Source organism: Rhipicephalus microplus, chromosome 7 (genome assembly GCF_043290135.1).
Source record: "Rhipicephalus microplus isolate Deutch F79 chromosome 7, USDA_Rmic, whole genome shotgun sequence".
Taxonomy (NCBI): domain Eukaryota; kingdom Metazoa; phylum Arthropoda; class Arachnida; order Ixodida; family Ixodidae; genus Rhipicephalus; species Rhipicephalus microplus.
The window spans coordinates 99941815-99964841 of record NC_134706.1 but is presented as its reverse complement, the minus strand read 5'-3'; positions in this window follow the sequence as shown (position 1 = coordinate 99964841).

Below are 23027 nucleotides of genomic sequence, written 5' to 3'. Positions count from 1 at the left end.
CAGTGCTAAGGTTCCACTTAGCATGCGCGAATGCCTCGCACTCGTCAGGGCAGTGGCTAAACTTCGGCCGTATTTTTATGGACGCCCGTTCACGGTTGTCACTGATCACCACGCCTTATGCTGGTTGTCGTTCTTAAGAGATCCTAGTGGATGTCTCGGCCGGGGGGCTCTACGGCTACAGGAATATTCCTACACGGTTGTCTACAAATCAGGTCGCCAACATGAGGATGCTGATTGCTTGTCGCGTCATCCAGTAGACCCAGCAGACCTTTCTGAGAGCGATGAGTCTACTTGCGTTTTGGCACTTTCAGCGTTTACAAACATCGGAGATCAGCAACGCCGTAACGCTAACCTCAGAGATATAATCCTTCGGCTTAGTGGTCCCACAACTCCTCCGTCTCTCCGTATGTTCCTGCTCCAAGATGGCGTCTTTAATCGCTACAGCATGCATCCTGACGGACCTGAGCTGCTGTTGGTGATACCACAACATATGCGTCAGACTGTCCTTGCACACTTGCATGATATTCCGACAGCTGGGTCACCTGGGAGTTTCAAGAACTTATGACCGCGTTCGACGTCGCTTCTTTTGGCCCGGTATTTACCGATCCGTCTGCCGTTACGTCGACTCATGCAAATCTTGTCAACACCGCAAAAAACCAGCAACCCTTCCAGCGGGACGCCTTCAGCCCATTCAGATCCCATCCGAACCGTTTTATAGGGTAGGTGTTGACTTCACAAGTTATCCAAGACATATTACACTCTTGCGCTACAAAGCACAAGTTCACAATGGCGTATCATCCTCAAACCAACGGGCTCACGGAGCGGCTAAAAAGAACCATCACGGACATGCTCGCCATGTACGTTTCTTCCGACCATCGTGACTGGGACTCCGCCCTTCCATTTGTAACATTTGCCTCTAATACGACTTGGCATGACACTGCAAGTTTCTCGCCATTTTTTCTCCTGTACGAACGACAACCTACGTTGCCTTTCGACACGCTCCTTCCTGCAGTTAGCGACACGTCATAATATGCCCGCGATGTGATCTCTAGAGCTCTAGAGGCACGTGAGATTGCTCGCCGGCGTCTGAGTGATTCGCAGGAACGACAACGACAGGTCTACAACGCGTGCTGTCGTAATGTCCACTTCAGTCAAGGTGGCACAGTCCTTCTCTGGACGCCATCGTTGCGAGTTGGCCTGTGCAAAAAGCTGACTTCATCGTACTTGAGTACGTACCATGTGGTGCACCAAGTCACCGACGTGACATATAAAATTGAACCTCTTAACGCCACCAGTGTGCGATGTGTTCTGACGTTGTTCACGTCACTCGGCTGAAGCGATATTACTCGGACCAACCAAGCACCGAGACGGTGCCTTCGCCGCCGGGGGTGATGCTACGGGGTGCCACAAATGAACAGTGTAGAAAAGAGGACGATGTTTATGGCGAGCTCAGGCAGACTGCGCTCCATATTGTATGCCTGTCTGTTTACCAAAAGTAAAGGTATTTTTCAGACACCTTCTCCCCGTACCAATACCTATGAAAATTTGCTGGTGAATTGAATCTTTTTCTTACGTTGGGAACTTCGTAAGATTAGTTTTGGTAGGTACAGTTCTAACAGTATTTATTAGTAAAAGCTGCACAATGGGAAGCCATAAAAACTTCACGAGAACTATTGCTTTATCAGAGTGCCTACCCCAAGAAATAAAATTATTTGTAATATAGTCAAGCAGAGAAATGTAGCTTTATCCTATTTATTATTTGACACCCACACCAATGTACACCAAAAGCTCGGAACTTGTACCGACTGCTAGGCATGGACAAATGTGCTAACGTGTTAATAAAGTAAACATAACGTACTTTTGCTTAAAACACTCACAGAAAAATCTACAATTTTTAAGACTACAATTGACATTGTACATCTGCAAGAATGAAAAATTTTTCAATTTTCCTTGTGATACTTGGTTTACCAAGACCAAACATGTCTATGTGTTTTATTGTGGATGTCTGATCACTCTAGACTTAGCCATTATGATGCACTTTTCCTGCGTGTTTTGATAACATAAATTTGTAGACGTAGAAAACTGCTTTTCTTTAATTGTCATCTACTGACGCAACCATCAGCCAAAAAGGTAGAACCACAAGAGCGAACAGATCTTAACAGTTTGATCATTCGTGCGTGCGAACATGCCGGTGTCACACGGAAACTTTCGATCGCAATACGGGTGCCAGCGGATTGATCAACAGCGATGGGCGTATTGGTCACGACCAAAAGTGCTCGAGTGACACCGGTACTAGTCACCGCTACATGGCTCAAACTAACCTGGATCAAATACAGTGCAGCTGTCAATATAATGGCGCTTCAAAAGGGGACGACATAGCGAACAAGAACCCATGTTACAACGGTAATTGTTAGTGCATTGCGTCAGAGACCACAATCTCATTGAAAACTAACGTCTGCACAAAACACCCAGCACTTGTGCATGATCGCGCAGACAAGGGTTGTTAGTAATTCAACACTATGGCTGGCAAAAAACAACTAACACTCACGTATCGTCAGATTCAGAAAGAAATAAATTTTTATACAAACTACCGGCAGAACACGCACACAAAACAACCATCGCTCAAGAGTAATCATATCGACGCAGGTTATTGGTAAATGAACACTTTCGCTTGCACGAAACAGTTAGCGCTGATGCACAACCACATTCGCAGGAATAAAAAAACACAATCATACAATCTGCTGCAAAACACAAAAATAGAGGAAGTGCTAATGCACAAAACATTTGGCGCTAAAATAGTCGACGTCCGCGCAGCGCTAGGGACCAAGGCGACTGGGGATACTCGCGCCCTTCGGTACCTAGGCCACGGCGCGGTCGTGAGAAAAGTACCTCGCTTCCCAATGAGCATTTGAACACCGATGAACGTCCACTGGCCAACCGCTTCCGTATGTCCCAGTCGTCCACTGGTCGTCCGCAAATCACCGATTGTTGACCAGCGAGCATCCGCAGGACTCTAAGGCGCATACTGATTGGCGATCCAGCGGGAGTCCTGCGGGTGTCCAAGGTAGATATGCGGATGTTCAACGGACATATAGGCCATTTTATGTGTTATTGTTTTCGTAAGCTAATCTCACCTAAGTAAGCGTTGGGTAAATTAGAGACCACTAGAGGCACCGAGTCGACCATTCATTTTAATTTATAATGCATAATTGGTGAAACTGGTCATATATGATAGATGAGGTTTGGTACAAAAAAAAACAAAAACAAAACACAAATCGTGTTTGTCTTGTCTTGTTCACTTTCATGCAGCAACGAGACATGACAAACACCATTTGTGTTTTATTTGTTCTCATGCTTGTTTTCGCTCCGCGCCTCTTCTACCTATGTGACCAGCTGCACCAATCAAGCATTGTAAATAAACATGAACGTCCATCGATGTGTCCAATAATGGTCGGTGATTCACCCAATGAGTATCTGGTACAGTTTTCACACCACCTCTCATGCGAACGTACTTACTATAGTGAGACTTGCATCGTTCCGCACTTTTCACATTTATTTATTCATACAAAAGAACATGTTTCTATGCATTGCAAACTGCTATTTTGCAAGCGTCTTCTGCCCGTCATCAGGTCCTGTCGCCCCCACAATTCCGTGCTTCCTCCCCGACCTATTCGCAGCACCTTCAGCTGGAAATCTAGGCCGTGCATGCAGCTTCTGGAGGTGGAGCTGCACTGACGACCTTTGTAAGAAATCCTCGCTTAACGTTAACGACAAACCGCAACCTTTTGGACGTTACTGTCGACAATGTTCGTGTCAGCACATTGATAGATACTGGTGCACTTGTGTCCAGTATGAGTGTTAACCTTCGCCGCCGACTTAAAAAAAGATGCCACGCCCGCCCTGAGCTGAGCTGTACGAGTCTCCGATGGAACAACTGCCGCAATGCTCGGCAGATGCTCTGCGCGAGTTTCTATTGGGGAGGGACGCACTGTCGTTATTTTCGTCGCTATCGAACATTGCCCTCATAAACTCATTCTTTGTATAAATTTTCTAGCTACGCACTCTGCCCTCATAGACTGCTCTCTCCACCTCGATTTACCTCGCTTTTCCTACCCGACCACCCAACCGCAAACCAGCCTCTGCTGCATTGATTTCCTGCGCCACCCGTCTACCTCTGTCACACATGTCGACTTATCCTCTACGCCGCCAATACCTGACGGTGATTACATGGTGGCCGCGAATGCTGCCGTGGTGCTTTCGCATGGCATTGCTGTGCCGCATATGATTCTGACGATTACTAGAATCCGTACCTTCTTTCCACTGGTCATCTTTTCACTCACAACTCAAGTTCTACAACAGGGCAACTCCTTGGCCAAAATTACCGCTCTCCAAGACGACCATGTCGAGCCCTTCAAAGTAGACAATCACTGCAGCTCAGTCAATGGTTCCACTCTCTCAGGTTTTTGAGGCGCCTACATGAAGCGAATGGTGTAATTCTACCTCACGTCTGAGCAAGCTGCTGCGCTTTGCCGCGTTCTCGAGGGCTATCGTAGCATTTTTGACTTTGCCATCAATTCTTTAAGCCAAACCATCATCGTCACCCATCGCATTATTGCTGGCCATGCGACACCCATTCACCAACGCCCCTTCCGTGTTTCTGCGTAGGAGTGTGCAATAATACAACAGGAAGTCGGAGAAATGCTTGCGAAAAACATTATTTAGCCTTCGTGCAGCCCCTGGGCTTCTCCAGTCGTCCTTGTTAAAAAGAAGGATGAAACACGGCGCTTTTGTGTCGATTGCCGTCACCTCAAGAAAGGTACAAAAACAGACGTTCATCCTTCCACATAAAAAACATCGCCAATAACGAGGGACCAAAAATAAGGAGACAGATAGCGGCACTCACTTTCAACAACATTTATTTGCTAGAACCAAGCAAGATATAAATGAGCAGTGGCTGACAAAAAGAGCTAATACAAATCAAAGAAAACAGAATTCACATAAAAACCAAATATTCATCGTTTTAACGTGCCATGAACAACACGTGTGCCAACGTTCTGAAAAAAATCTTGTTTTTTTGTGATAGAGCAATCGAAGGCCTACTGATGCATGCACTGCCCAGCCTTTTTTATTTCTGCAGCCTCATAAATTTCGCCTATCATCTGGTCCCGATGACGCCCAATGACGGTACAATGCCTAAAGTCGGGGTCTCAACCGCAGTCTCGGCATAGAATGCCGAGGTGGCCCGATACTGCAGAAGAGACGTTGTTAGCGTGCTCTTTTAGCCACTCATTTAAACACCTGCCTGTTTGCCCGATGTAGCTCCTGTCGCAGGACAGGGGTAGAGAGTAAACCACCCCTCGCATCGACGTTGCCCTCGACTGCCGGTACGGTGCTACTTATTTTACAAGTATTGACCTTCGGTCAGGCTACTGGCAGATAGCCGTCGACGAGATGGACCGCGAGCAGACTGCATTCCTCACTCCTGATGGTATTTATTAGTTTAAGGTGATGCACTTTGGTCTCTGCAATGCGCCAGCCACATTTGAAAGAATGATGGACTAGTCGCTACAAGGGTTGAAATGGTCCACCTGCTTGTGTTACCTTGACGATGTCATTGTCTTCTCGCCCACATTAGACTCACAGATCGATTGTTTATCAGCTATTCTGGACATTTTCAGCTCTGCCAGACTCCAGATTAACGCCTCAAATTGCCACTTCGTTCGTCGTCAAATCTACGTGCTCGGTTACTTTGTCGATGTCAAGGGCGTGCATCCAGGCCCAGAGAAAATTCGTGCAGTCACAAACTTTCCCGTTCTGAGGACAAAAAGGATGTCCACAGTTTTGTGGAGTTGTTCTCCTATTTCAGACGCTTTGTTGAGGACTTCGCGACCATTGCAAGCCCCCTCACAGACCTCTTAAAGAAAGACGCCTCGTTTATCTGGGGCCCTGACCAAGCATCATTTTTTTCCCAACTTACGACCCTGCTCACAACGCCACCAATCATGGCTCACTTTGATCCATCAACCCCAGCCAAAGTTCGCATGGACGCCAGTGAACACAGCATAAGAGCTGTGCTATTGCAGCACCAACGGGGAGACGACCCTGGTATAGCCTACGCCAGTCGACGGCGAAGATCGATGCCAGGATGCGTGTTTACAAGCCATCATTGACAAAGTGGACTCTACGCATCGCAACCAGTCCCTTCGAATGTTTTTGGTAAAAGACGGGATCCTATACCGCCGTAACCTTGATTCCTTCGGATCAGACTTACTTCGTGTCATCCCGTTCCACTGTCCTACACCAACTTCATGAGGCTCCCATGACGGGCCATTTGTGCGTTTCTCGTACATACAATCGGCTACGACGTCGGTTTTTTGGGCCTGGACTTACCCGCTCTGTTCGACGCTATATCACCGCTTGTGAGCCCTGCCAGCGTCGCAAAAGCCGTCTGCCCTCCCGGCCGGCTGCCTTCAGCCAATCAACGTTCCCACTGAACCTTTATTGCGAGTTGGTCTCAGCCTGTTGGGCTCTTTTCCACTCTCCACAGCCTGAAATAAATTGATTGCTGTTGCCACAGACCACTCGACGTGGTATGCAATCACACGAGCACTCCCGGCCAGTTGCGCTACCGACGTTGCGGACTTTCTGCTGTACGACATATTTTTAGTGCACGGTGCTCCCCAGCAACTTCTCACCGACGATGGCCACAAGTTTTTATCAGCTGTCGTTCAGAAAATATAAAGGTATTGCCGTACGTAGCACAAATTTACTACTTCGTACCATCTTCAGTAAATGACTTCCCGGAGCGCCTCAACACGACCCTAACCGATATGCTTGCCAAATATGGTGCGCCAGACCACAAGGATTGGGACATTTCTTTGCTGTATGTGACGTTCGCCTACAAATAATCCCGTCACAAAACTGCTGGCTATTCGCCCTTCTATCTCCTATATGGCTGGGATCCAACTCTACCTTTAGACACTTTGATACCTGCGGTCACTGAATATGCCGGGGAAGCCATCGCCCGTGCCGACCACGTGCGCTAAGTCGCCCGTAACCGTCTACAGGCCTCACAGGCACACCAACGACACCTCTATGAGTCTAACCATAAAGACGTGCACTTTTCGCGGGTTCTTTTGTGCTCCTCTGTTCACCCAATCGGCGTGTGGGACTGTCTGAGAAGCTGTTGTCGCCCTACACTTATCCATTTTGTGTCGTTCGCCAAGTGACAGACGTCACGTACGAGATTGTCCCAACCGAGCCACCGAAAACATCATCAGCTCCGAGCAACCGCATTTACGTGGCTAGACTAAAGCTCTATTACCCCCCTTTGATATCATTCGCGTAGATTTAGCACCACGACGATGCTTCTACCACCCGGGGTCATGATACATAACACCCGATAAATGCGGCTGCATGAAAGAAGAGGACGAAGTTAGTTTTTGGTTGATGCTGGACTGGCGCCATATTGCTCGTCGAGTTCTGTGCGTTGTAAATAAATTACTAACGAAGTTACTCGTAACAATATCAACGCCTCTGGTAGTATCCTAATAAGACGTAAGTTGGAGAAATAATAATAATAATAATAATAATAATAATAATAATAATAATAATAATAATAATAATAATAATAATAATAATAATAATAATAATAATAATAATAATAATAATATTATTATTATTATTATTATTATTATTATTATTATTATTATTATTATTATTATTATTATTATTATTATTATTATTATTATTATTAGGGGAAAAACCACCATATGATTACCAGAGCCGCCATAGTGAAGGGCTCCGAAAATTTCGACTACTTGCGGCTTGGTAACGTGTACCGAAGTCTGAGCACATGAGCCTACAATACTTCACATCCATCGAAAATGCAGAAGGAGAAACTGTATTTTTATCGGTAGTAAGATACAAGTATTTTCAATACTGCCCCGTGCATGCCAGCTTAAAGTACTGCTCTGTGAGTGATATTATAAAATAATCAAAACTCACTCGACAAAGGCTATGTATGTTTACCAAATTATCTATGTTTTCAAAATGAACAATGCATTCCGCTGAAATAGACAAGGAAGTATTATTAAAAAAAACAGAAGAGCTTAAAGCGTACACTTTAATGCAGGGGTTTCATGCGCACCTCCGCTTGGACGCCACAGCCACGAAATCAGGCATATAGCTAGCGTTAGGTTGATTACGAAGATTGATGAGGGTTCCGAGGACGGCAGTGCGAACGTAATGTCAGCTAACGTTGCCAATAAAAAATAGCCTTGTGAATACTTGAACTTTTAACCATTTGTAAAGGCTATAGAACGTCACGTTTCGAAAAAAAAACACACATCAACACTGATCGCGAAGATAACTGCCACCTCTGAGCCAATCATCAAACATGGCTGTTGTTCCACGGTCACATTTTAACAAATGGTGGCCGCATGGAATGCCCATTGAAGACTTGCTTGAAACTCGTGACTTCGGATAGGCTATCGAACATACTCAATAATATAGATTGTTTAATAATTGTACGAAGGCAGGTTAAAATGGTATGAAGACAGACCTCATGTTCTAGGGCCCTCTCCTTAGAGGACCCTGAGTTTTTATTGAGGTGTTCAAACATTTATATTTTCTTTCACTTTACTATACGGGGCTGTCCACCATTCAAAGAAAAAATGTCTCAAATATTGACTGATTGATATGTGGGGTTTAACGTCCCAAAATGACCATTTGATTATGATAGTCCCCGTAAAGAAGGGCTCTAGAAAATTTGAACACTTGGGGTTCTTTACCGTCCGCCCAAATCTGAGCACATGGGCCTACAATGTTTCCTTCTTCACTGCAAATGCAGCCACCGCAGCCGGAATTTGATCCTGTGACCTCCGTGTCAGCAGCCGAGTACCTTATCACCTAGACCACCGTGGCACGGCGTCTCATTTTATGACCTTATGAGTTCATTTGATTTCCTCGTGGCATCGATTGAGAGCGTGTCGCAGGCCCCACAAAGTCTTACGTGGTCTTGCCAAGTCTCCTGATATTTCTCGACTTCTGCGTCGCCGACCAATTCAGGAGCGATTGCTCAAACAGTCATTCGAAGATTTGACCATTATATCATTGATCAGCGGTGCGCTGCTCTGCAAAACACAGACATCTTTATAGAAATTGCAGTATGTGCATAATAAAAAATATACTATATTATTAAAATCATTATTTTTAAAAATAAAATGAGGTTCCATGGTAATTCATCGAGCATAGCAGGGGTTCCAATGACCAACGTGTTTGAGAACCTATATAGCTCACAGCGCATTCTGAGTCACGGACAACAAAGGACACAGGAAGACAAGCGCTGAATAAAGACTGAATTTTACTTAGGAGGTACACACGAGTGTAAATATTCAAAATTCCCCATGCGAGAGTGCGTGCTGACGAAAGCGTCCCTTGACCACAGTAAATTTCGTTTTACCGGCCAAAGGTTGGCAGCGCAGCCATGGAAACCAGTCGACGGGGCAAGGCACAAAATCGAGCATTTATTTTCCAGCTCGAAAATATATGGAAACGCAAAGGTAGAGAAAGAAGAAAGGAGTTACAATGAAACATGCGCTGAGGGCATCATTTGACCCGACTTTTTATCTGCACCACTCCTTCCCCCCAGTATCCGTAGTCTTCCACTGGCTTTTTGGTTCTTGTGGACCGACGTCGATCGGAAACAGCGGTTTCGGGTTGGTTATCAGCTTCGCATTTTGCGGTGTCCTTGGTTGTTCGAGGTGATGCCTCGGAAGATGGTTCTTCTGAAGTCGATATTGCCCCGCTTGCATCTGTGTTGCATGAACGTTTTCGTACTTGGTCGACATAACGTCTAAAGACATCGTCCTCCGTAGCTATATTGACGAGACGTGCTCCACCCGTTGTTTCACTTCGCCTGGCGTCCACGTGGCTCCTACATCGTATTCGCGCACATACATGGCATCTCCTGGGGCGAAGTACCAACCGGCGGATTCAGCAGCTGGATTGTTTGGCAATTCGTGGTTCCTGACGAAAGCAAATATCCAGTCTAGTTCGCAAACGGTAGCCCAAAAGTAGTTCAGATGACGAATACCCCTAAGTCAATGGTGAATTCCTGTTTTGCGAATAATTCTTGACAGAGCCCTTGACAGTTTTAATCCAGGCATTCTATTCAACCCCTGCTTAAAAGTTTGCACGGCGCGTTCGGCAAGCCCAATGTTTTGGGGCACGAATGTGCTCGATTCCATTTTTCTGCACAAATTGTGCGAATTCTGCGCCGTTGAAGGGTGTGCTGTTGCGTAATTATAATGGCGTGTGGCCATCTGAACCGGCTAAACAAGGTTCGCATAGCATGCACCGTTGCATTAGCAGTTGTTCGAGATACAGGATTGACTTCTATTCAACTGGTGTGTGCATCTACGATTACCAACAGCATCTTCTTAGCAATGGGTTCTGCGTAATCCTCGTGCAACCGCGACTACCTCTCCCGCGAAATTGGCCAACTGACACGATTTCGTTTTGCGGACATTGGCAGAGCTTGCACGCAATTCCTGAATTCTAAAGTGGCCCTCTCACAATTTTCATCGAAACCGGGCCACCGAGAGCTAGCACTTGCTCTTGTCTTCATTGGAGATGGTTCATGATAAGACTAATGCAACAATTCCAATAGTTTCTCACGCGCTGCTCTTTGTAATATTACACGATTGCTCCAAAATAACATCTCTTCTTGACCGACAACTCATGTCGCCTTTTCCGGTATTCTGCCATTTCTCTGCTGTCATCTATGACGGAGGGCCATCCTCCAGTCAGGTACCTGCTCACTTCTTGTAAAACGCTATTCGTTTCAGTGAGCGCTTGAAGTTCCTTGTGCGAAACCAATGGCTCGTCCATCTGCTCAATGACAAGCACCATTTCCGTGAGGGCCTCTCTTTCTCTTTCCGGCTTCTGCAATGATTGAGGTAAGCTGCTTAGAACATGCGAGATTTACATATGCCTGCCAGGTTTGCAAATGAGCTTGTATTTGTACACCCTAAGCAAAAGCGCCGGTAAAAGAGACTTGTTGCTCTCACTACCGCTTGAACACGCTTCCAATGACCACCGGAGTGCGCAGGCCACAAGTTCCCGTGTTCTCTTTTATAAAAACTGAAACTGTACAGACGCCCCTTCTTGTTGGCAGCGATGAAGGAATTTGAAGCTTTTAGAAATCTGATTCGGCACTGGATCAGAGTAGCTGTTTAAAGTCCACATAACTTCTACGTTGGTCAAAGCATTGTTTCCGCGGCGCAACCTTTTCTGTCAAGATTTAAATTGTGTTTGTTCCAAGCGCAGCTACTAGCAGGGCTCCTGTCGTAGTGTATCCCTTCACATTACTCGCTTCAAGGTAAGCCTCAATCTTTACTAAGTACGCTTAACACCTATTTTTTGCGTCTTAGAATTCCGCTAGTTGGCACTTTAGCTGGTGGGCTCGTTCTGGAGGCGGTCGCGTATGGGCGTAAAGCTGGCCTTCTTCCTGTAGTACAATCTTATCTTTGTCGCCACTGTTATGTTCTTCTGGTCAAAAGCCGGCAGCGGAGACATGGAACTAGTTGTCAGGGCACGGCAAAAAGTCGAGCACTTATTTTCGACCTCGAAAATATATAATAACGTAAGAGAAGCGAAAAAAGAAAAGAGTTACAATTGCACATCCACCGAGGGCGTCGTTTGTCCAGACTTGTTATCTGCATTGCCACTTGCTCAACGTTCAAAAACACGTGTGAAGAAGTTTGCTCCCCGAAAGAATAAAAACTCTTTTGTGGATAGCGTTAGGAGATTTATTGATCATCTTTATTTCATCAGATATCCTACCCTCAATACCAAACTTCTCTTTTTCTAATAGGATGGCTCCACTTCTGTGTTTGGTAACCGCAGTGTCATTGTTGAAGCGTCATGTGACAAAACAAATTGAATATTGAAAAAAAATTCAAAAAAGACGATTAGCAAACCTTCTTTAACGCTTTCGACAAAATAGTTATCACTCTTGGAAAAACAGACTCTCCCCCACGCTTTTAAATTCGAAGCAATTCTTAGCGAACTTCGATGACATTGAGCGTATCTATCTAGCCGCCTAAGACTTTTAGCTCCCCTGGTTGTTTCAATAATGGTATTGACAACAAACTTGATATGGCGTAACATAACTGCATAAAGGACATATTTGACTAGTCATAACATGAAAATCATGATATGCATTTCATTAATGTCATGATTTATGCTTCATGGTCCTGAAGCTCTTGCGGTGGTTTCGTTCGCATGACATGTTGCCAAACAGGTATGGCATGACATGAATGGATGGCGAACAAAAGTGACAGACCCTAACATGAAAATCTTGATATGCGTGTCATGTAACATGACTACATGCTACGCTCATGATGCGCTCGTGGCCGTTTCGCTAACTTCACATGTACCAAACTTGGCATTATGTGACGCGAACGGATGACATAGGTAGATGACACATCCCAACATTTTAATCACGACATGCATGTCAAGTAACAACATGACTACATGCCACACTAATAATGCGGTTGTGGCCGTTTCGCTACCTTCACTTATGCCAATTTTCGTATTACATGACGCCAATGGTTAACGAATGTATGTGACTTCTGCAAACAAGATAATCATGAGATGCGTGTCACTTTTGGACAGGATTATATGCCACACTCAAGACGCCAATTCATTCCGAAGTGACGTGGTGTGCGTGCTCGCTGGCTTTCCTTTCGTCACGTCACGCCGGTGTTGCCAATCCAGGCACCTGCTCTGCTACATACTCACAGGTGCGTGCCACGTTGCTTTGACGCATGCGCGTTTCAACGCGTCCAGCGTCCCTCTGTCACGAAAAGAGAGAGCGCATCGGCGCGAAATGCAGCGTGTCGCATTTTGAGCCACTTGCCGTCGAGCAGTGCCGTCGGATGCCGGTCGCGTCTGGCGTCGGACTATAGAGTTCTCGCGTTTTGCTAAAGTTGCGTCGCTGTGCCCAGCGTGCGCGCGCGTTAATGCTACATTGGAGAGTATTTGGCTCTTCAAGATGCTCTCGTGGCCGTTTTGCTAGCTCCACGTATACGGAATTTGGTGTTACGTGATGTAAATAGACAACGAAATATATGACTGGTGCATACATTACAATTCCTACGCGCGTGTAATGTAAGAACATGACAACATACCACGCTCATAGCGTGCTCGCGGCCGTTTCGCTGGCTGCACATATACTAAATTTGGTATCACGTGGCGTGAATAGATGGCGAAAGTAAACAACGCATCCAAACGTGATAATCATGACACGTAAGTCATCCTCGTAACATTGTGCTAATTTTAAAGTGACATATAAACATTACTTGTGCGTGCTTCGCATACCACAGATTCCCACTGTACGTGGGATCTGCGAATTTTTTCTAGTTTTAAGCAAATGATTACGTGTCATCATGGCCAAAGGACGCTTTTGTCAGCGCGCACTCGTGCATGGGCGATTTTGAATAATTATACCAGCATGTTTTTTTAAATAATATCCATTTTTCAGTCAGCCCTTGCCTTTGTGTGTCCTTTATGTGTTCATGTCTCAAAGTGCGCTGTAAGCTATTATGGTTGTCAAAGTTGTTGGTAATTAGAACCTCTGCTCTGCTCAATTAAGTACCATAAAGACTTGGCTTCACAAAACTCCCCCCCCCCCCCTTATTGCCCAGTCAAGAACTTTGGTTTAAGAACCTGTTATTTTTGGCATCGGGCGTGCTGGGACAAGACCCTCGCTATAAATGAAACAAGCACGAGAAATTCTTCAGGGGCTTGTATTATTTTACGGATATTATCTCAAGAACTGTCTTTCCCAATACCGTAATTTGTGCCGATCAAAACGAAGTATGGAATACATTTGCAAGCTCTCACAATTGTTTTTTGTTTGTCAATTTAAAATAAATACCCGACTGTTTAGGCAGAGTCAAAATTCATTTACCCTTTTAAAATTACAGCGGAATCAGCATATTCAATTGAAATATTTCTGTAAGAGATAATATTTTCACTATTCAAAGTGCCTTGACCGTTGTGAAGCTTGAAGTCACATAGCAACGTCGTTCGAAGATAATCAATGCTTCTATCTAGATTGCGCACTAGCGCAATTTTGTTGTGAGGGCTTTTTAAATGATTACATTCCGTATGTTGTTATTCATAAATACTTCTTTTAATTCTCAATATTGAAGTTTTGAGTGTTATAGCTTTGAGTGGAAACGTGAAGGAGTATTTGAATAAGAGACAGCTGAGCTAGTTTGTTGGTATTCACGGTAAAGTTGCAGAGCATTTGTGGTGCCTCGACTTCTTTTTTTTGTCTCTGTTGACACGCTTCTCGTTTTAATATTAAGAAAAGAGTAAGGTGACTGCCGATTTGCTCTGGGTGGGTCTATCAACGGCTATTCAACAGCATCGATGGCTGCTGTTTACAGTAAGAAACGGGTGTGTTCTTTCGGGCTAGGTGCCGAAAAAAATCCCATCATCGTGCGTATGGCCTAAAGCCGAGTTCCCCTTTCCCAAAATCGAGTCACACATGGCGAGGTATTAGATGATGTTCACACCTTCTGTTAAGACGTGTGCGTTGGGCCACCACATAATAAACGCCTACCTAAACAAATGCCTTCGAAGGCGTCATTTGTCTATACGCACGCTGTCTAAGGTATTCGAAAATGCTGCAGCAAAGTTTAAACATTGAACTTCTTCGAGTATGTTTATCACTGATGTCTGCCGCGTAAAAGAATACGGCTTGTGCTCTTAGCATTAATGTGTAAGGAATGACACAATATAGCAAACGACGATATGCTCTAAAAAATACACCTAAATGTAACCACAACAAAGCACACCTTGGTTGCTCCAACATCTTTTGAACAAATATTTTTAAGTGTATAGCAATTTCATATGCCAATTGATCAAGTACCTAAAATAAAAATGTGCTTCTGTATCAATGTAATTCAGTGATTCACAAAAATAGATCTACACAAATGTTTTTTTTTTTATAGCTTACAAGATTCTACAAGATTCTACTATTCAGTGGAAGCATTTGTTCGCTCGCATTTTTCATCACAGACAATTCAGTGTGTCACAAATAATTATGTAAGAGATGTCTTTTTACGACTCGCAAGCTTTGACTGTGGACGTGAAAGCTTTTGGTCGGTCTCTTCTTTCAACATGGACAATTTACAATGTACCGATGTGAAAATGTCTGTATGGGCCATACATTCGTGTAGACATATTGCTATCATGTCCTTTGTTGACAGAAAGTACCAGAGGTGACAACGTGCTTCAAAATTGTCGCAATCAATATTTCACTGTGCTATTGCAGTCGATTCATGCTGCAACCACGTTAGGCGGGGAAAATAGAAATAACAGCACACAAGAGGATCGTGACAGAGAGAACCCTCGTCTTGAGCAGGCATGACACCAGTAGATGCCAACTCACCAGACAACAAGTATGAATGATGCATGGTGTCACGGCCTATGAGATCACCGGCTATGCCAAAATGAACGGCGATAATGAGAACTTATTTTGTGAATTTGTCTTTTTCATATGGCCTAGTGGGCTTGATTTGATTGATATGTGGGGTTTAACGTTCCAAAACCACTATATGAATATGAGAGACGCCGTAGTGGAGGGCTCCGGAAATTTAGACCACCTGGGGTTCTTTAACGTGCACTCAAATCTGAGCACACGGGCCTACAACATTTCTGCCTCCATCGGAAATGCAGCCGCCGCAGCCGGGATTGGAACCCGCGCCCTGCGGGTCAGCAGCCTAGTGGGCTTTGTTCCAATCATTTAAAAAGGTTGATCAAGAATGCGTAAAAGCACTTGTCGATTATGGCGGGACAAATCTTTAGCATCTGGTTAGGGCTAGTAACGATGCCCCGCCACGATGATGTAGTGGCTAAGGTACTCGGCTGCTGACTCACAGGTCGCGGGATCGAAGCCCGGCTGCAGCGGCTGATATTTCAATGGATGCAAAAATGCTCTAGGCTTGTGTGCTCAGATTTAGGTGCACGTTAAAGCACCCCAGGTGGTCAAAATTTAAGGAGCCTTCTACTACAGCGTCCCCCATAATCATATGGTTTGGGGACGTTCAACCCCGCATATAAATCAATCAATCATTCAAGTTTTGGTTACAATGAAATGATCGTGTATCACTAAGCGCCTTCTTATTCTAGACAGAAAAACCCTGCTGAAGGAAATGCGCCATCACCCGTAGTGTTGGGAGGTAGGCACACCGCACTGGCAGAAGGTGGCTGTGATGCCTTATGTGCACAAGCTTTCGCGTACCTTGAATTCGGTACTTCAGTGGAATGACGTCGAATTCACAAAACGCAGGCGGCCTTTGTTGACTGTGTAGAAGGCATGGTTTACGAAGTGCATTGAGAATCTGGAAACGTGTACGTTGGCTTTACTGGGAGGTGGCTAAACAGCATGCCAATATAAGAAACGCGTGTGATGCACAGAACTTTGAAAAGTTTTTTTTTTAGCTAGTCACTGTGTAGCCTGTTAGGAAGGCACTTCCGGCCCAAAGAACACCTCTCTCGTTATTAATGGCAAAAGTCAGATAAATCGTTTCAATATTGAAGCATATCACTTTGCATATCTCGGATAAAGTTGTGTAAGCGTTTTATGCCTGAGGCAAACTGCTAACAAAAAGGAGAGGGATGAATTGTGCGTCAGATAGTAAGAATATACAAAAATTCTTTTCAATGCACGTTGTTGGGAGTTCAGCGCTCGTCGTTGTCGTTCCTATTCAATACGTCCGTAGTCTATTTTTGTGCAGTACTGTGCCAGAACGATGTACCAACATGCCTAATTCGCCACTTTAGGCAACCTCAGGACTAGCGCCAAAATGCTTCTCTCACCACACGTCAAGACACTTCGTGATACCTGGCGAAATGTGACTTGACGTCGTGAGTCACGCTCGGCAACGAAATGCAAAGATCAGAGACGCCATGACACAAAAGCATTCATAAGATTGTGTCATCTCTTCGTTAACCATCATCACTTTGTAAAAAGCATTCACATCTCGACGAGTAATAAGGGCGGAAGTACAGCAACATGACTAAGAACAATGAAGAAAGATACAGTCTTCATGAAACATAGGTCTTAAACACGTGCACCGCGTACGTGAAGCTGTCAGCTTCAGACGTAACTGAGTTCGTCCTCTACTTTCATGTGCAAGGCATTTTACCGAATCAGGCTGAGTCGTATGCTGTCGTCGTTGTTTGGCGTAATTCAGGCAAAACAAGGCAACGCATAGCCGTCTGAGCGCGCGCTTGTCCCAAAGAGGCGTCTTCGTCCGAGTAATATTGAAGACATCAAGTGGAGTGCACTTTATATGTTACCAGGTGTAAAAATAAAGAAAAAGAGGAATGAAGAAAAAAGTAGACTAAGGAAGAGATTTAGAACAAAAATTATACAGAAATCAAAATGAAGAAATTAGACAGAACCTTGTGGAAGGTACACTAAAAGAAATGAAAAAAAAAGAAGAAGCGATGAAATGTTTCCCAGCTCCGAAGTTCGTTCAAACTTGGCACGGCGTGTGCGAGGCTGCCTTAATTTTTTATTAATACTACGTATGTTCATAAGGCCCACAAAAACGACTAGCCTAACGAATGTCACCTTGAGGCGCCCAATGCGGCAACCAGATTTTCGGGAATAATAGTGAAAGAAATAACATATGTTTCTAAGTCGGCATTTGGCTTCCAGTCGTTCGGAAGATCAGCATTGATATGTTTCTTTAAAGCTAACGTCAAATAGCCTTACTAAAAGACTTATATGGCAGATATCTCAAAAACGTTCTGTTAATGGCAACGTTGGCAGGCATTTTTTCTACTTTCCCCCCTCTTCTCATCGATCTTCTTAACCTCCCCGCTTCTTGCGAAGTGCGATGTTTCGTGACGTTCGCACACAGGCTAAGGTGAGTTTGAGACTACTGCTTCAAAGCATACGCTTTCAATTGTTCGGTATTTGCGATAGCCTATTAGACAGTCAATGTTAACATTACTGGGGCGCTACTAGCTGTTGCTAAGTTGTCAATATCGCAAAAGTGCTATCCTATGTGTTGGCGACATCTTCGTTTCTTATAAACTATAATTATTTAGTCAATGTTGCCTCCATAGCGAACTTACACCCGCAATAGAATCGGGTAATGAACACAATACGGCTGATCACCAAGTGAAAGCATTTCTTTACGATAAGTTTAAATATTTTACTGCTTCACTTGAATGATTTCATTATTCGGCACCTTCAAATTTAAAAAGTTAAACTTTCTCAGGTCAACCAGTTGGCTCCTAAACACTGTGCCAAAGATCAAAAATAAAAAGAAGTCACACTGAACACGAAGAACACAGCGCTGTGTGCAGTTGGCACTGAAAACTGTGTTTTGTGTGTTCACTTCTTTTTATAATTGCCATCTGCCTGATGTTCAACAAACGATCCACAAGCGGCATGTTGCCAGAAACAGCAAACCTGAGCTGTTGTTCGAAAAAGGGAATATGTCTACGAAAAATAATAAATTATTTCGATTAGGTGTACAGACGGTTTTTTTTTGCCTAGAGGCGAAGTTTAATTGTGGAACTTCACAGTTTATCGACCCTATTGTTATACACTATACTATGCATATAGTTTGACTGTATTCAGTCTTTTTCACCTCTCGTGTTGTTACGTTGCATAGCAACGCCTTACTGTCCACTTGTCTCAGCTCTTTCCGGCTTCACCAATTCTGTATGGTCGAAAAAGGCGTCACTTGAGGCTCAAACAACTGCGCTTGACAAATGTCTTATTATAACGTATAAATAAGTGTACTGATCAGTTACGTAGCATTTCAACGTGATAGACAATAAGTGCGAATCGAAAAAAAGTTTGAAGTTCGTGAATATGTAAACAGGGGCGACGCACGTGCGTAATAATTTTACCCCCCCCCCCTTCAAACGACGCTCATGAGTTTTGACAGGATGACTTTGGGGAAGTCAGTGTTTCAAAGAAGCACATGGATTAGGCTGGTGAACTTAGTCTCTCATTGTGTGCAAAATCGCAACAAAGCGGCATCAGTTACGTTGACCGCATGTTCATGAATTTAAACAGTGCAGTTAGAGAGACGCAGCACTCGCATCATGAGCGCCGGAGCGCTGTAGGCCTCTAAGCTGGCGTAGTTATGACTGCATCTTACCGCAATGAGGTGAACCTAGAGTGCTAAAAGAAAATAAAACAAATTATAAAATATTCCAGGTTTGAGTGAGAATTGAATTGAGGTCGTTTCCTTGACAAGCAGGCGTTTTACCACAGAGCAGCGCGTCTGCTTTCTTTTGCCTCTTACATTGCATATATTACGAATTAGATTTACGTGTATAGTTAAAATTATTGCGAAAACAACTTCTTCCGCTTGTAAATCCACCCTAAATAGCATTTGTGTTTTCAAAACACACGCATCCTGTGTACATGCTTCACAATACAACATCTAATAGCACTCTAATAATGTGTGGTACAAGCGTACAATTCCATCGGAAGTCAAAGCATGTGATTATCTTATTGACTTCATATTTAAAGCCGACCACCCACTACAAAAGCACACACGTTATTGCGCCCGTTTTATTAGGGACACGTAGTGCGTGCATGTTAAGTTCGGAAAGACTTCACGCGTAAAATTGCCGATGGTTCAAAGCATGCTACCCATTACAGAGAATGCTGCCACATACGAAAGCTTCACTGACGCTACCCACTTTCAGGTTTATTGAATACAATGTAGTAATCTACAGTATGAAACTTTTGATTAACATCATAGAATAAAGATTGTGCACTAGGTGGTTAGAGCACGGACTAGGTAGAAGATATCGCTGTCTCTTTCAACTCTTAAAGGCGGAGCTTAAGGATTCCCCAATTTTTCCCACATCCTGCTGCGGAGAATAAAGATTACAATTTGAACATAAGTGTGAACTCACGAATAAAGATGCTTGTAGGCAGGTTATTTATTCTATAAAAAGCGCATTGCAAGGGCCAGAAGTTACCAGGCAAAAAATAATTTATAACACGCATCTTATATTTTTACAGATATTCAAACAACTGTAAAAATATTACTTCCGTGAGATACACCTAAAACACAAAAAAAACAAGAAATAATATTTTTTGCACGACGGCAAATAAGGCTGCAATAATTGGACTTGGCCGTACCATATTTTTTTGCCCGGCACACGTGACGCGGAGAGAAGTCAATTTTGTTTATTTTGCAGCTTGCTGAAGCGATCGTGGTGAGACTAGTTAACAAACCCCTGTGTTTGTTTTAGACTATGCAGTGAATGTCAGAGTAGGAACTGGTAAGAAGGCAGCTAGCGGAGCAAAATGATGAATTGCTAAGTGGTATCACGTAGGAAAAACTATGACCAGAAGAAACGCCACGTCCATACTACATTTACTTTTTTCGTCGGCTTCTTGATTTTTCGCATTTGTCAACGACTTCCGCCGTGTCAGCGTGGCGATGTATGCTGACCGCTACGTCCGCTCTAATTTGCGGGTACCGGTCGTTTGAACTGTTAGAAGTTTGCTGATCTAGAGGCCTAGCTTGACCCCACAGAGTTCCGAGTAATAATGTTTCTTGGTAACGTTAAAGAGTTTGAAACTGACTCTAAATTAAACCAGTGGCTAAATAGTGCTGGTATTGGCTACAATATCAAAAGTAAGCTTTTACATGTGTTTAGTCAGAAACATCGGAAGTAGCCGCTTACAGGCACCATGAAAGCCCTTGTTAGTCACTATTTCACGCTCATAAGGTGATGATCTGCGACAGAAAAGCATGAAGTTCAACAGCCATTTGCCTAAAATATGGCTTCGATAGATCAAGAACGATGACTATGATGACGTCGATCATCAAAGCGTTGATGCAGAGCTTTGGTAGAGCTTATATATCGTGAAAACTGAAACGCTGAAGGCAATAATAAAAACGTTCCTATCAGCGTTACCAGGCTGATGGTGGCAATAATGAACGATGAATATAAATATGCGTAAATGAATCGGTCAGAAATCATTAGTCCTAGAAGTACCTATGAAGGTTATTATGCCAGTAATGAACGCGTAAAACTGATGGTGATGAAAGCGTTCATTATAAGTGCCACTGAATATATGTGCAATGAATGCGTGCAAACACACCCGCCAGCAATAGAAGTTTTTATGTACGATGAAAGAAGGTGATGAAGCCAGTGTAATAGGAGTTGAGAACTTTAAAAGCGAATACTTTCCTTTTGAAAATCAAGAAATGTATTGCTCTTTTTCAGGATATTCGTTATTCTGTCTCTATTGTTATTCCGTTGTCTAGGGTACGACGAAACATCATCTGGCGAGGGATATACATGTTTCGAGCGTAAAGAGGCACTTTTTAAATCTTCCACAGAAGTGAATTTGTCAATCTTATGTTTATGTTTATGTTTTTTCAAAACTCTAGAAGTGCTTGTTTTGTGTAATGTTTTTTATGAAAGTGTACCCAACAAATTATTTTCTCGGCTGTACTAGTCTTCGGAGACAAAATGTTCATCGTCACAATTTCTTGCCGTACATCACATCTCGGTAGATACCCTCGCTTATCTACAAGAAAATGCATTTACACAATTCATGTGGAATGTTTTGCAAGGTGGTATTTGACCTGGTGTCTTTTTGTTAAAGTATATCATTTTCTATGTGCCCTGTTGAACTGTTTAAAAATTCTTTTTCTCAGTTACTGATAACAAATCAGCATCAATGTATTTCAACCACGATGAGCACACTACGTTTGGTACTGGGGCCTCCCTAAATACATTCACCAGAAAAAACTAACGTAAGCCTTTATTCTTCACACAGTTGACCAAATCAGTTCCTCTTTGAGCAAGTTTTACAAGAAAAGGCTGTTGAAAATGAACTTCACCGTATGCTTCATAGCCCTTAACTTTTTCCTAATGAGGTGAGAATCTACTTTCTTCAAACTGTTCCTAAAACTGACGAGCTTGACGAGCGTGAGACATTGTATATAGGCACAGTCTTGGCCTTACCAAAAAGCCACACGACCGATGGGATTAGAAGTATAGACGCAACAGTGATAAAGAGCTCATTTTGCAGAAATTCCCGCGTCGGTGTCAGCGTGGATGTCATTGGTTGTGAGCGAAAAATTATCTCAAGTGTGATAGAAAAAATTCAGGATAATGTCAATAAAATTAACAATAGAAACTTCCGGGTCTGACGGACAATCTAAACCGGTCGTTCGCGTGGCAAGCAGGTGCTATACATTAAAGCAGTGCCTCTTTTCTTTCTCTCTCTTACATAACATTTATTACAAATGGGCTTTACGTATACACATATCGCACCAAATGAGTAGGGCGCTTTTGATAAAACTTGCAAAAGGTAGAACAAAACAATCTCATACAACCCTAATTTCAAAATGGTACTTGTGCTGTACACTTCGTGAACTCTTGATACCAGTCCGGTTGAAACTGCAGTTATGATAAACTTCGGCATAGTGATTTCTACAAATTTCCACTGTTATGACACCATTCGTTAATATTACCTGTCGGGATTTAGCCTCCTAAAAACACCAAATGCATAGGACAGACGCCGTCGTGGAAGGCTCAAGAAATTTCGCCCATCTGGGGTGTTTTAGCGCGCACCTGATTCTATGCGCGTGGGCCCAAAGCGTTTTCGACTACATCGATAATGCGGCCGCCGCGGCTGGATTCGATACCGCAATCCAAGTGCACGATGTTAGAACGCGCGTCCAGTGGCAAGAGGCACTTCACAGGGGAGACGAGATGGCACATAACTTAGGGACGTTGTCACAGCAATCAACGGGGCATTCAGTCACGAACTTGCACGTTTAGTTAGTACGAAACGTACTGTCATGAAATTAGCACTGGTGTCGCTAGAATTCCAGGATATGACAGGCTCGATGCATGTCCCAGACCAAGCCTACCGGCGCTGATGTCATCAACCACGCACCGACGCAAGCTGCCCCTCCTATTTACATACACGGGCA